We start from the raw sequence: 11271 nt of genomic DNA, 5'->3' as shown, positions 1-11271 counted from the left end.
CTGTCTAACTACACCTCCTATCAGCCCGTCGCTGCTCCAGCTCAGCCAGCCAGCCCGCCTGCACACCTTCTCCACTCTCTTGAATCTTTGCCCTTATCATGCTGTCTCCTCCACAGGGGTCATCCTTCCCCTTTCCCATTGAAATCCTGGCCACCCTTTGCGGTCAGTATCCTGTCTCACCTCTACCATAAGGCCTGCTCAGAGCCCAGTCAGAAATTCCCTCTCCCTTCACTCACTGTGCTCAATCTTGTACGGTTCTTCCGTACTTCTGTCTAAAATTGTTGCTTCCTGGATAACCCCTTTTCTGCCTCCTCCCGGAGGTTCCATGCCCTCATCTCCCAGGGGGGCGATCTTCTTAACCCCCACAGCCCCTGGCATACAGTAGGAGCTCAATAGATGAGTGGTATATTGAGGAGGTAAACGCACAGGGAGGAGTCTTGCAGAATGGTAGGGTGGAAGGACAGTGAAGTGGAAAAGTAAGAAGAGGGTGAACAACGGCACAGAGGTGGAAGTGGCTAGGGCAGGGGAATGACCACTTTGGCGGGGTGAGTTCATGAAAGACGGCCGAAAGAGATGGACCTGAATAGACGAATGAAGGGAGGCCCAGGGCTCAGGAGGGCCTTGGCCATGGGGGCCGCATTCCCCTGAGGGCAGAACCTGGTAATGCTGCTTCAGGGTCTGGGTCCCTCGGCCAGGGGCTTCAAGAGGCTGCTCCCGGAGCAGACCCCTCCCTCTCCCTGCCCATCCCCTCCGCCTGCGTCGGCCATCAGAGCCTCCCTCGCGGACCCAGAGCCTCGCATTGACGCGGGCCCGCGCGTGAGTCAAGCCTGCGTCACGGCGCCCCGCCGCCAGGGTGGCCTTTCGCAAAGCGAGGGAACAGTGCGCGCTGCGCTGCGCTCCGCCCCGCTCCGTTCCGCTCCGCAGAGCCGGCGCGGCCAGCGCGCAGGGAGGGTGGCACTCGGCGCCGATGCCCACAGCCTCACGCGCTCCCTCCGCCGCGGGACCTTTGTTCCCGGACCGCTCCCCCGAGGCCTGAGCGCGCCGCGGGCGGGAGACGGGCCGGGACCGGCGGCGAGGGAGGGAGCGAGGAGCTAAGCAGGGTCGCGTGCGCCGGCGCTCGGCTCCGGGTCCCCTCCCAGCCCCGGCCGGGGCCCGTCGCCAGCACACTCGGACTGCCCGCGGGAAGGGCTGTGCGCCCGCGACCCGTCGGGGACCGCAGCTACTCGACCGGAGCGTAGGGGTTGAGGCCGCGCGACGACCCACGCGGGACAGGTGAGTCGCCGGCCGCGCCCCGCCTGGCTTTACCAGAACATCTACCGCAACTTCATCTGTTCTGGCCCCGCCCCAGCCAGGGAGGCCTAAGGACCAAGGTGTGAGGAGGCGCTGCTCCGGTATCCTCCCGGCGCTGCGCGGGCCCGGGACTCCTCCCGCCACTCCTGCCGCCGTTGCTTGGCGACGGAGCCCCGGGGCCGGCGCTCCTTAGGCGCCTCGGGGGTGCCCAGCGCCGCGCTCACGGGTTGGACACTGGGCTCCAGCTTTCAGGGCTCAGGAGGGCCCAAGAACTCCGGAGGTAGTAGGGCAGAGCTGCCGAGGCAAGCGCCCCCTGAGGACCGGGGTGGAGGCCACGCCAGAATCGCCTCCCTGAGCCCCGCGCCTAGGGCGCAGTTCTGGCGGGGAGACTCCTGCGCGGCTGGAGACCCCAGCCCCAGCCGCTCGGCTTCAGGCCCATGACCTTGACAGTAACATTGGCAAGAGAAGCAGAGCGCTCACGCCCGCGATGAATATTTAATTCCCAGTCTTGGGGCTGGTCCTCGCTGAATTCAGAGCTAGCGGGGAGCCCATCTTCCCTCGAGGGAAGAGCATCGGGGAACGGAATGGCAGAGATGGGGGACGTGCGCGGGGAGCAGGTCTGGAGGGGGCGCCGCCTCGGGAGAGAGGGCCTCTGCCACGTTTATACCTGTGCGCACCGTGCTCTCAAGCGGCGCTTGCAGTGCCCGGGAGAAGGCTGCTCCCGCTGGGGCGCGGCCTCCTGCTCTATTCTTTTAAAGCCTAAACAGCCCTGTCAAGGCTGCAAGTGTTCAGAAATCCTGAGGCCACTCACCTTACAGGACCCAATGGCTATCAAGGGGAGATAATAATAATACTAATAATTAATAATAATAATAATAGTAACAACAATAATAAAATAATAATTGATTAATATTATTACTGTTTGTTGCCATTCCTCTTTCCTTCTTTGAGAATTTTTTAATAGACCCTTCAGATTAGGAAAGTTCTAACCAGAGCTACCTTTGGAACAATTCAGCTGTGAACATGAGGCAGGTGGGGCTGGGTTGGGGAGACTGGTGTAGGGAAGGAAGATTCTTTTGAGGACACTGCCCCTGTTAACAGGAACTTCCAGGAACAAGGAAAATCCTGTCATGGCTCTAAAAAAATTCAACTAAAACTTCAGTTTGATTGTGCTGTACTGGACATACTGATTGGTGTCTGGAGAGCAAGGTCGGAGTGTGTGGGGGTTAACAGAGGGCTTCTTGCGTCTCTTGCTGTGCTTATATTATCCCGTGGTCCTGTGAGGTGGACCCATCCGCTGGCAGGAAGGGCTTCGAGGTCACACCTGCCTGACCTTGGCAGGAGCCCATCCATGGAGACTGTCAGAGGCTCAGCTCCTCTGCTGGCTTTTGCTCTGATGGAGCAGCTGTGGCTAAGTAGGTGGTGAGTTTCAGCGCATCCCTGCTGCTCAGCTTGGAGGGTGACTCAGTGCAGGAGGCAAATCGTGCCCACCAGCTCTGATCGGAGTGAGTGTGTTTGGCCTGAGTCACACACAGTGTCGTGTGTCAGCTGTTTGTGAGTTGAATGGGGTTCTTTGCCAGGACTTGTGAGTGGCAATGGCCTGAGCTCCCAGTGTTTTGGGTCCATTGACCAGAAGTTAACAAGTCCCCAGAGTGAGGTAAGCAGAGCTCAGGCTGCCTGTCTGCTAGGCAAGGGTGCTGGAGCTCTGACCCCATGGGGAAGCAACTGAGGCTGGGTTGAGGGGGAGGTTGGAGGAGAGGGCCTGTGACTGTGGTGAGAACCAGGCGCAGTGCTCTGCCATGTGCCAGTGCATGGTGACCTTGGGCAAGTCACTTTATCTCCCGAGCCTTGGTTTCCTGAGTTGTAAAGCAGAGATGCCTGTGGTACCTTTTCTGCAGGCCTATTTTTGAGCCCAGTGCTAGACATATAGCAGATGCTCATTAAGTGTTAGTTCCCCACTCTTTTCCTTATGGGCCTTAACCAGAGGTGATTCTTTCTCATCTTGTCCTTGTTTCTCACTCTGAGCAGGGTGTAGAGACAAATGAAAGTGTCAGGGCTTCCTGTGTGGTTAAGAAGGACCCATAACTCAGCTTCAGACTGACCTATTTCCAACCCTCAAGTCTCCCCTGAGAGACCCTGAATGGGGAAGCCTAAGTAACAGAGTTGGGGAGGTGGGGAGGGCTGGGCTGGGTCTGCTGGGTGCCCTTGGCTGCCTGCAGTTGCTCCAGGGTGAGATTCAAGCACAGACCTTGCCTCCTTAGGATCGTTTGCGACCATGATTGCACCCAAGTTGTGGCACCTGCTGAACTTAAAGGGTCGCTGCCCTCTGAACACGTCTTGCCATCCCCTTCCCCACCTGTCCTATCCAGAATGGAGTTGGGAGCTACAAGAGAACTATCCAGAAGAAGTTAGGCTGGCCTTTCCTGGAGAGGAAAGGAGTATGTCTCCTGCCTTTCCTGAAGGATCCTGGGCCCCTCACTCCCTCCTGTAATGTGTCTAGACCTGGTGCTGATTTAAGATGTGCGCCCCTCCAGAACAAAGGAAGTAAGGGGATCCCCAGGGCAGCAGGGAAGAAGCCATGGTGACCCCCAGGACTCCAGTCTGCTACTGCAATGTGTGTGCATGTTTGTGTGGGGAGGGGAGGGATACATGCACCCTGGAATCAGTGCCCTCCCAGTTGGGTCTGGGAGAAAAGTCCAAGGATGACATATACAGAGATGAGAGGATTCCTGAGAAGCAAGTTCCTTCTGCCTGGACTGCTTCCCTTCCCTCGTGCTCCTTCCTGTCCAGGTTCGCTGCGGCAGGACAATTCATCATTAATCCCTTCAAAGCTGCTAAGATAAGCAGCAGAATAGTTTAAAGGGGAGATGGATTTTGGTGGTTTTTTTCCTCTTGAACCAGTTCTGAGTGATTGCTTGCTCTCAGGCTGGACTGCAAGAAGTCCTTACAGCAAAATACCTGGAGCATCTGGATGGGGGAAGACTGTGATCAGCCCCTACAGAGTCCTTTTACATCAGCCTCCCCCTGACCCCCAACTAGTGTCCCAGGCTTTCAGAAGTCAGAAGCAGAGTACTGCGGGTAGATCTGTGTTAATGCACTACCCCAAGCGCAGAGGGGACAGTGACCTGTGGGGAATGCCTACTTTGCCTGCTTTTAAGCAGGGTGGGTGCAGTTGTGGGTTCCAGCGGCTCATACCATGCTTGGCACATGGTGATAATATCCAGGTTTTTACTGAGGCTCCTGTGCTGGGCTGAGTGCTTTGTTCATAGACCATCTCATTTATCCTTCTCTCTAGTCCCAGGAGGCAGATATTGCTCTCAGATGTTTACAGATGTGGGGCTTGAGGTTCAGAGAGGTTAAATAATTTGCTCAAGGTCACACAGGTAGTGAATGACAACCTGGGAATTTGAACTCAGGTCTGTCAGTTTCCAAACTTGATGCTCTTAATATCTATGTGATGTGTCTCCATAAGAAGTTCTTAATAAATGTTGCTGGCAACCTAGGCATTTACCCAAATGTGGTTTTCTAAACCCGTGAGTCTAGTTCTTTATGCTGGTGCCTTGAGAAAAGGGGACATGAATTGCCACCAATGGGAAATTGGTAGAGAGTGAACATACCTCAACTTCTAAAATTCAAGAAATATGGTATGTGGTTTGAGGTGGGTTGGAATTTGGAAGAAGATCCCAGGCTCCATCTTGGTGCTTTACTGTCCTGCCCATCTTTCTCTTCCTGACCTCTACCACCCCTGACCACATTCACTTAAATTTTGTCCAAGTCAGGGGTTGGTGCTGAAAACAGTAAGGAAAAAGTCAGAGCAGACCAGAAGTTGCCCCGAGGCTTTTTGCATCTGTAGAATTAAGGACAGCCAGTCTCTGGTGGGAGCTTTGATGTGTCAGATTTCTGTGCTGGAAGGTGTGAGCCAGGGACCTGCAGCAGTTTCTGATGAGATCCTAGACCCCAGGGCAAAACTGCTAACACTTCAAGGTTTTTTACAGCAGCTGCTTTGTGGGCTGCCTGGAGAGATGCTGCTTGCTTTCTGGTCTTGTCCCATGGAGAACTCACTCTCCTTACCCTTGGGGCTCCACCACTTCCATCCTTGGCTTTTTTGGGAAACTTGGCATCTGATTCCTTGTGGTTCTCCATCTCCTCTCTCTGAGAAATTGCCTGGAAGAACAAGCACATACTGTCTTCGCCTGTCTGGCATCTCCAAGCCACCTTTGATCATGGTAGAGAAGTTCCTTAAAGTCAGGGTGGATAATTGAAATGTAAGCATTACTGCTCCCCCACCCTCAGCGAACAAGGAGATCTTCCCAGAAACCCTTGCTCTGTGGGCAGCCATTTTGAGGGGATGCAGTCTCTGGGTAATTCTCTCCTCCACCTCCTTCTCCCTATGAGTGATTTAAAAAATTAAAGCATCGTTCATTTATGGATAAATCCAACTATTTAAAAAATATAGTTAGATCTTCACTGCATAAAAATATAGTTAGATGTTCACTGTGTTAAAGTATATTTTTTAAAATATACTTAGATCTTCACAGAAAACACACATGTGAGAACATAATTGCAGGTGCAGGGTGGATTACTGTACCGAATCATCCTCATGTTTAGAACCAGGTCTGTTTTGTCAGAGAGTAATTCTGGGTCAGGTGAGGCCTGGGCAGCCTGAGTCCCCAGCTTGGGAGTTGAGGCTGAAAGTGCTTGAGGCTTCTTGTGGAGTGAGGGTGGGGTGACTGCGAGCCGGAGGAAGTGATGCCCCAGCTCCCAGGGCCTGGGGTCATTGCATCAGCTGCATTTGTCCCACTGAGCTGCCACTCTGTCTTCCAGAGCCTACTCACAGCTTATCTGATGATAACAAGTTGCCTCTCACTGTATTCCATCATTTCTAATTACTGGTTTAATTAGAATTTCCATTGGATTCTGTGCACCACTAATCTGCCTCCTATTATTTCACTTGCAAATAGAATTCATTGGTCTACACCTCAAATTCCTGTGATTGCATTTTCTCTTTGATTATAAGACTTCTGGGCTCCTGTGGTTTGAAATCCTACTCCAGATCAGGAGTGCTGTTTGATAACGCTGCCTTTCAGGAGATGTGAACAGTCATCAGTGGGAAGGCTCCCGCAGGCGCTGCCAGGTGAGTAGTCAGTGAGGACGGGGACCTCCTCTTCCTGGGGGTCTATAGGAAGGGGAGCAAGTGTGCTCCTGGGCTGGGCAACCCGGCACTGGCTCCCAGAGTGGCCTGGTGGGTGCTGTCCACGGTCTTGGGACACTTCTGAGACAACCTGCCTGCTAGTAATTTGGAGACTCCTTTAGAACAACTGGAAGAACTCTCCTTGGCCAGTCCCCGACGTTGCATTAACCAGTGCCCCAGATGGATGGCATATGGCCCAGAAATAATGATACCTTCATCCCTGGGAATAGCCTTGAGTGGCCCAGGGTGGTGAAGCCGCCTCCATTGACCCCAGTGTGCCATACCAGTCCTCTCTTCTCTGTGTGTCATCACCTGCAGAAGACTGGAGGAACTGGTACACGGGAAAGAGTTTGGGCTGCAGAGTGTGGGCGATCACAGTGTGGCTCCCCTCTCCTCCACTTCCTGGCTGGGTAATCTTGTACATGATGGTTATCTTCCCTTAGCTTAGGCTTCTTCGTCTTGAAGATGAGAATTACATTTTATCCCAAGCTGTTGAGGGGCTAAACAACATATGTAAGCACAGTATGTCTTCAAACGTGTGCTCCCTCCGCTACGGTCTCAGGTGTCCTGCGACTTGTTCCCGACGGGAACCCCTCCACAAAGCCACACCGAAGGCTGGTGAGGAAAGAGACACAAATGTTTCTGGTTCTCAGGAAACAGACATCATGTTGAGACTGTAATTAAGGGTTTCTCGTCACTATTCCTTCAAGTGCTCTTTGGCACTCTGGTGGGTAACTCAGGTAATTGGACACCCTCGATCCCTTCTGTCTCTCTCTCTCTCTGAGACAAGAGAAAATAGTGGCTTTTAAAAAATCCAGGTCAGAGGATTTGGGCAGATGCTGTGAGGACCCATCTGTCACCACCGTGGGCCTCCCATAAGCAAGAAAAGAAGGGAGTGAGGCCTTTACTCATTGCTCTTGGAGTTTTTATTTTTCACATCTGATTAAAAAAATTTTTTTTTCCAAATCAGAACAGTCTCATGCATCTTCTCTCTGGGGCCTGTGTGCCTGTCAGCACCCTAGGTCCTCTGTTTTCCTCTCTCTTTAAATTCCAACAGCCTGGCCCAGGTCACCACCATCTCTAACCACCCTCCCTGCTTTCTCACTGGTACTTCAGTGATCCCTCTTAAAACAGTTGGGTGACATCACCCCCCTTCTTGAAAACTGCCAACAGCTTCCTGTTAGCCTTGAAAGGAACCCAAACTTCTTTCCATGGCGGATGAGTCCTGCCTACTCAGATGCCAGCTATCCTCTTGTCTCAGCACCTCCCACTCTCCCCTAGCTCTGGATGCTCTTGGCACAGGGCACTTCTTCTCTGGTCTTTGAACTCAAATGCTGCTCCTACCTCAGGGCCTTTGCACTTTCTGTTCCCTCTGCCCTGAATGTTTTTCCGGAATATCCACATGGCTCGTTGTCTCACACTATCAGGTCTTTATCAGAGTTGCTTTCCTAACCCCCTGTATACTGTAGCATCCCTACCTCACTCCATCCCCTCTGTATTATATATTCATTTGATATCACTGTGGATACAGTATATGCCTCTATATACAATATTAATTATACATTTATCTGATTTTTATTTGCCTACTGCACTAAAATATAAATCCCCTAGGGCAGGGACTTATTTGCTCTGTTCTCTACTATACTAGGACAGGGCCTGGTGTATAGTTAGTGTTCAGTAAATATTTGTTGAAGAAAGTAAAGGACAGGAAGGAGAGACAGAGGGGGGGAAAGTATAGAGAGGAGTTTTTAAAATCTCATATTTTAGCAGAATCTATAGTTCATGGGAGTCTCTGGGCTCCATTCTCCTCCAGCCCAAGAGGGAAGTGGAAGATTAGTTGGAGTTCCAAGCACCTGCATCCCCTACTAGCCCCCTGTGTCCTCAGGCACCTGCGTGCTTGTTCCACTCCAGTTCCAGGCCATCGCAGGACTGTGGGTGGATGCCCCTCTATTCCTGGTTGAGCCCATTCCCCCATGTTCTTATGTGGAGGGGCAGCTGGTGCAGGTTTACAGTGTGACCCCTGCGTTATCTCATTTTATCCTCATGACAGCCCCAGAAGGTCAGAGCCTCATCCCCATCTTTTCAGGTCCAGAAGCTGAAACCAAGAGAGGCTGTGTGCTCTCCCAAAGACTCACAGCTAGTAAGTGGCAGCAGGACCCAGATCCAGGTTTCCCTGGCTCCAAAACCCATGATCTTTCAGTGTCATGGTTGGGAGTCATATTCCTGAGTCAGCCTGTGTTGTTGGGGACTCAGGGCCTCAACTTCCTGACTGTGTGCCTTATGTCATCAATTCCAAGATGCATATTTTTGCACAGTGTCACATCTTAAAATCAGGGTGTGTGATCGACAATGTTTCAGATCAGCTGTCGGTTAAGTAGAGTGGTGACCTAGTTGGGGGAAAACCTTCCAGGGACCTCTGGTAAGTTCAAAAAAGTACCAGCACCAAAGGGTTTTCAGTTCAGTGAAATATAGGTAGTTAATCCCTCTGAGCCTCTACTCCTTCACCTGTAAAATGGAAATAATAGTGGTACCTGCCTCATACAATTATTGGTGGGGCTACAGGACATAATGGCTGTTCAACACAGTGGATGCTATGGAGTCAGCCCTCCAGAAGTATCGTCTCCGTGCTGCTGTTGTCATTGTCTTTATTACTGTACCCGACTCTGCCCTCAGCACCTAAATTGTAGTGCGAGGCTCATGCATCTTGCTTGCATACCCACTGGGCATGTGTTTCCCCTCACGTGATATGGTAGAACTGAACCAAAAGATTTTGTTGGCACTGGCCCCGCCCACATTTTCCAGTGCCAGTTCCTCCCCCTGTGGACCATCTGCCCCCTTTCCTGCTTTCCTTCCTCCTTGACTAAGAAAACAAAATACTGACTGCAGAGAACACGCTCGGCAAATGCAGCAAGAAGGTGAGACGGGTTGCAGATGATTCCACTGGCTCCTTTGCCTGTTTGTTCCTTGGAATGGTCCACCAGCCCCTGGAACACTCGGTGCCAAGACTGTGCCCATCCAGTGTTCATGTCTCTGAGGTGAGGATGGAGCCCGTCTGTAAAGTAGAGAAAGGGAAGCACAGACCACGGATACTTTATAAAAGACAAAAAGTCAGTGAATGATGGCCAGCCTTCTTAGGCTACCTTAGCTTTAAACTGCTGCTGGGGCATCACATGTTCTTGGGATCATCAGAATATCACGTTGGAAAAGGGGGAATATTTGAAGCTGGAAATCACATCAGACTCTAGAAAATTTGGGGAGCTCAAAATCCACAATTCATTGATTCACTCATTCACTTCATTCATACCATATTTACTGAGCACATGTAGGCACCAGGATTTGACCTTGCACAAGCAAAGAAGCTGGGAGCTGGGATAAGGCCTGGAGACCACAGTACAAACCCAGCAAATCTGTGAAATGGAGTTAGGAACCACTGTTCTGTTGGCTTGACTTCTCAGTAAGCTTTTCTTTCTTTTCCCCTTTATCCATGTGGTAACCAGATGCAGTTGGTAGGCCTTCCAAGGCCTGGGGGTCCTCCCCACATGTGCTGCAGGGCTGCGTGGAATTAGAGCCCCTGGCTGGGCAGGCGACTTCTGATCGGTGTACCATCTCTCTAGTCAGAGCTGTTAGCTTTTCTGCCCGGCATCTTCATTTCAAAGGCAAAGGCAGTGATTCGGATTTCAACATAGGAAGCAGGTTGTTCCTGGAGGGTAGGCAGGCAGAGACGCAAGAGCATCTGTAAGTGCCGAGCTCTGTCCTGTGTTCTAGGCACTGCTGGGCCGGGGCAGTGGAGAGGGGCTGAATACACCCTGAGTCCTGCCCTCAGAGAGCCTTGTCGTTAGGAAAGGGATCAGGCATGTTAACAGCTAGCTGTACCAGATAGCCAAATGATCAAAGTGTGAAACAGTCTTCTTAGGAGCCTGCTGAGGAGGGGAGAGAAAGGGACATTCGTTCTCACTTAGAGAATTGCGGAAGGCATCACGGGTGAGACGGGGTTGGGGGCGGGGGTTGGGGGGCTTGAGCTGGGCCTTCAAAGACTAGAAGTTCCAGTTGGAAGAGGTCCAGTTGGAAGAGGTCCAGTTGGAAGAGGTTCCAGTTGGAAGAGGGAGCCAGGGCTGGGGAGGTGGGAGGGAGCCCAAAGGAGGAGCTGCGCATGCCTGGGCCAGGGCGGTGCGGTGGCAGTGGGAATGAGGGGCACTGGTCTTCTGAGAAGCAGGCTCTGAAGGCCTGGAGGAGAGGTGAGCTGGGAGCCTGCTGCCGGCCTCTAGAGGAGAGAAGGCTTGAGCTAAAGCATGAGGGATAGGAGAGGATAGATCTGAACCTGCTGACAGGAGTTTGCAACCTTAGGATGGAGGGTGAAGGAGGGAGAGGCCGAGAACAGTGCTGGGTCCCTGCCTGTGCGTCCTGGGCGAGAAAACCCAAGGCAGGCGAGTGGCCACCACATCCAGGCCAGGGCCTGTCAGGAGCAGTTTGCCCCAGGGGACCGCCAGAGGTTCCAGTAAGACAATTAAAAATAATTTGGAGGACAGTTTGTGTCTGATAATGGCCTGACCAGTTTTGCTCTCTGTGGAAGCCCAGAGGCTCTGAGGTAATTAGGAGAACTGTGTGGGCCACCACTTCGAGTCACCTGGAAATCAGGATGCTGTCAAGTTCTCTGAGAGGAAAGGACCCAACCTTGCTTCCTTCTTCCCACCTGGATTGGTCGTTGGCTGTATGGCCCAGGGAGCTGGGCCTTCTCCATGGCCCTCCCTCCTGGGGGCTCTCATGGCTCCCCCGCTGTGGAGGTTTACATT

The 11271-nt window shown here is 52.5% G+C and overlaps 1 protein-coding gene across 1 annotated transcript in view; it reads left to right on the top strand.

Annotated features, from left to right (window-relative positions):
• Positions 1–949: 949 nt before the first annotated feature.
• Positions 950–11271, top strand: part of SLC6A17 (solute carrier family 6 member 17) — a 47925-nt gene continuing 37603 nt past the window's right edge. Inside the window, exon 1 of the mRNA XM_015244307.3 lies at positions 950–1272. The gene's annotated coding sequence lies outside the window, so the exon portion shown is untranslated. The remainder of the gene's footprint in view (positions 1273–11271) is intronic.

Source organism: Vicugna pacos, chromosome 9 (assembly GCF_048564905.1).
Source record: "Vicugna pacos chromosome 9, VicPac4, whole genome shotgun sequence".
Classification (NCBI taxonomy): Eukaryota; Metazoa; Chordata; class Mammalia; order Artiodactyla; family Camelidae; genus Vicugna; species Vicugna pacos.
This window is presented reverse-complemented; position numbering and strand designations above follow the sequence as displayed.